The following is a 4,343-nucleotide window of genomic DNA, read 5'->3' on the forward strand; positions in this document are numbered from 1 at the left end:
TAGCGATGACCAATTAAGAACTGGGGTCTTGCAAACTCATTAAGAACGAGACGAGCTCAGTGGTGTCCAGCGTATGACGACTGGCGTTCTTGCCACGAGATCTGTAAAGTGTGTTATAGTCCGAGACGGATTCTTTCCGCTGTCACCATCGGCAAGCGAGGCACAACAAAACCACAGTTCTGTGCTTATAGCAAATGATATGCTCACTATACATACTCCACGACGATTATTGTTGAGTTATTCCAATAGTAAAACTTCAAGGAAGTGGTACGTGAGAAGTACTTGACGTGACAATTAATAGTTTTTCTGGAACTGAGATTTTACTACAACAAATCAGTTGAAATCGCGTGTGCGACAAATCTACACCATTAAGGTGTAGTCCATCAACCTGTCGATTACGGTGGAGCGATCTGGTAGTCTTTGAACTCTCATAAATTTACTTCATTGCCGGGAGAGAGGTGGTTGCAATGTTGAAAATAATATAAGACGAGATATAGATATACTATTCAGACACATCGTGCTGGTAGTAGTTTATTCATCAGCAATTATACAAAGTTTTTTTATATTTTTATAGATCTACACAGACGATTGATCTTTTCAGTACGTGGGGCTATTTGCACTGCAGACTTTTCCATATTTTCCCGTTAGTCATATTTCTTTATCAGTTTTAAAGATTCAGGTACTAAGCGTTGAGGTTTATTAGGTTGTTTGTTGGTTTATTGTTGTAAATGTGAGTGATGATAAGACAGTTTTGCTTTGTAAACTGCAGATAAATCGAACGAAAATACTGTTACAATGTAAGAAGTAAAAACAAATCAATTTATTTTACTAAGTGCAAGCAATGTTTATGTCACCAAATACAATTCTATAATAATGATTCAGCGTTTTATTGACAAATCGCAAAATATATTCACGTGTTGATATTACAGCTTTAGTACTGTTTAAAAGTGTTTTTTGGTTGTAAGGCTATCACTAAAATTTGGTAATGACGAAGTAACACCTTTCTGGTTGTTTACAAGTGTTTTAGAGGAGACCCATGATATAAATTCTTACCTTACGATGCTAAAACATTTACATATTACAGCCCTTTGGTCAACTTCTTTCTGTCAGGTTGATAGTTATAAGGTAAATTACACATTTCTTTTTAAGAGAGGTCTAGTCAAAAACAAAAGCTAGCAGCCTAATTTCAGTGACTGATTTTAATTGTGGGTTAGGAAAAAGATTTTTTGTATAGTGAAGAAAATCAGTATATGTCAGAACCACAGTGTAACTGTCAGAAAAATAGTGTGCACACAAATGCAGTTATCAGATAACACGCAAGATGAATAGTAATCATAAAATAAATGCGTTGAATTACTTTTAAGTTTATTACTCCTAGCCCCCAGCACCACAAAAACCATTGGCACTATGCTAGAACCATCTACTACAATGACTGTTGGCATCCTTAAGGATTTTAGAACTTGTAGTTTGTGTTTCGAGAGGAATAGAAATACTTGCTATGTTTTGAATGGTCAAGAATATCAAGTGAGAATATATTTACAGAAGTCGTCACTTAGTGCATGAGATTTGTATGTGCATTAGAATGTTGCTTACTGAAGCATTGTTGATATCAGGTTTTGAATCAGCAGTTTCAGATGATGGACATCCTGATATGCCTTAAATTGTCTGCTTAAGCAAGTGTCTGAACCAAAGACTGTTGCTTGGCTATAAAGAAAATGGTTTGTAAATGACTTTTTCAACAGGAAGCAAATTTTTAGTTCTATATTGTTTTATTTGTTTTGCTTTTTGAGACTGTAAACCCATGTTAGAAAATTATTTTATGCTGAAATAACCATGGCTATTATTCTTAATTACTGGCTTGTCCTAGTTAGAATGAAAGAATTATGTGATTGCTGGATGTTATAGCTGAGTGAAAAAGTTTCTGTTATCTTTGTTTCTGTGATTTTTTAATGTTTAAAAAGCAACCTTACAAACAATTGAAGTAAAAGAGTTAGCAAGCTAAGAAAGCAAATGGAGGCAACAGCTTACTGCGCACACAGCAAATACGATAATCAACTAGAAAAGTATTGTTGATAAAATAAACCTTACCTGAATGCTTGCATTATAGACACTTCAGAATGTCATTTCTACAAATTAAATTAAGTAGATAATAGTCTTTGCTTGTCCTGTGACTTCGGAAAACGACGAGACAGTAGATGTTTATATGGTAGTGTGGGTGGTGTGGGACATCGGAAGGAGGTGGGATGGAGGATGGCAGACAGGGAGGGTTGAGTGGTGGTCGCTGGCCGGGTGCCGGCCCAGTGAAACAATGGACGGGCTGCGTGGGAGCAAGTGGAAACAATAGGTGCACTTCACAGGTGCGGGGTTAATTGAACGACCTGTGCGGAATGTGAGAACTAGGCTGATGGAGGCGATCGAGGCCCAGGGTAGGTGGGGTGTAAGATGGAGTAGTAGTGGAATAGCGCAGTGGTCAGTAGTTGCGTCTGTATTAGAGCGATAGCGTGAGAACCGGGCAGATTGAGGGGCGAGTAGTCACGTGCCCTCTTAGTATATAGTTTAGGGGAGATGTGTAGTCGGGGCCTTTTCCCAAACACACGAGCAGGGACTACCGTCTTTGAGTTGGTCGGAGGAGAGAGAATGTGTTGGATCGAGGTTCGCAAGAGCCAGCACCATCGACTGGCATCAGAAATAAAATCTAGAACCCACGAGTGTTGAGTCTTGTTATTGTGGAAGGATTGCGGGAAGAGCCCGCATCTAGCCCTGTTACATTTTTGGCGCCCAATGTGGGGCACTGGGCGAAACTGTGAACTAATCAAGTCAGCTTAGTGCCGTCAGAGACGATGGAACTGACAGAAGAAGAGAACCGAGTGTTGGAGGCCTTTAGAAATTTGAAGTGAAGCCAACAGCAGACACCGCTGCCGACCTACAGCAATGGGTGGCAGGGTGCGCTGCGACAAGGGATGGAGTGGAGACTGCGCCGCTGATTGCCAGCGGACCACAGACACCGCGACTGCCGCCATTCTCCGGGGGCAAGAACGACACAGCGCTGGACCTGTGGAAGTATGCGTGTGCGGACGTTCCGCCGACGGACGTTTCGGAGTCGGACGTTTTTCCGACCTGACGTTTCGCCGCATTATGTCAGAGAGAGAGAGAGCTTACTTACTTCTCAAAGAATGAAAGTAACTACTAGATTACACAATAATTCTTTATTTCAAACAAATTTTACACAGACTTCACAGACAGTTCACTTTGATTGTCACAGATTATGCGCAACAGCTTTGAGAAAAAAACATTGATACAATGGCGAGAGAAATGTGTGAGCTAACGGTTCACATGAGGAGGGATAGTGAGAGAGAGTTCAACTGATACATTGATACAATGGCGAGAGAGAAATGTGTGAGCTAAGGGCGTCACACACTTGACTTCGGCTAAAGGTCCCGCGTGAAATGCCGAAATGAAGTGCCCCGTGCCGAAACGTCCGGCGGCGAAACGTCCTGTCGGCAAAACGTCCGACTCCGAAACGTCCGGCGGCGAAACGTCCGTCGGCGAAAAGTCCGTGTGAACTGATTGATGTGTTTGTGGGGGCGGTATACAGACGCTATAGTGCTGGAAGCTGTCCGCCGTTCTTTGAGAGGAGAGGCGGCCAGGGTGGCCATGCGTCTGGGCCCGCAAGCGACCTTGAACGAGTTGTTGCAGATATTTGACAGTATTTTCGGTCTCGTGGTATGTGACCAAGACCTACTCGGGTCCTTCTACACTGCGCGCCAGCAGGCCGGGGAGAATGTCACGCAGTGGCGGTGTCGCATAGAAGACATCCTGACACAAGCCCTGAGTGCGCGCCTGATAGAAAGACGCGCATACAGCGAGACGCTGCGCTGCAGACTGTGGGGAGGCCTACGGCAACACCTCAAGGACCGAACTGCATACAAGTTCGAAATGAAGACAGATGTGGACGCTCTATTTCGCAGCTTAAGGCAGACAGAGCAAGAGGCCGATCAGGGACCAGCACACAAGACAGGTGCAGGAAAGCAAGCGGCAGTCAACGCTGCACAAGCCATCCCGGCCGAAGACTGGAGTGCAGAGGTGAGGAAGCTGTCGGCCGAGGTGCAGTTGTTGCGGCGCCAACTGCAACAAGGACCACGCAACGAACCAGCGGCGGGCAGAGCGCCAGACCAGCGGCCACCACGCTCCCGCTATGATGACGACGGGCCAACTTGCTTCAGGTGTGGCGGCAAGGGTCACATACAAGTGGGGTGTCGGGTGTGAATTGACCATCTGCGCAAGCCCTTAAACGACAACTGGCCTACAGGAAGGGGCAACCTGCAGGTCAACACCCGCCAGCA

This window comes from Pomacea canaliculata, linkage group LG11, assembly GCF_003073045.1.
Source record: "Pomacea canaliculata isolate SZHN2017 linkage group LG11, ASM307304v1, whole genome shotgun sequence".
In the NCBI taxonomy this organism is placed as follows: Eukaryota; Metazoa; Mollusca; class Gastropoda; order Architaenioglossa; family Ampullariidae; genus Pomacea; species Pomacea canaliculata.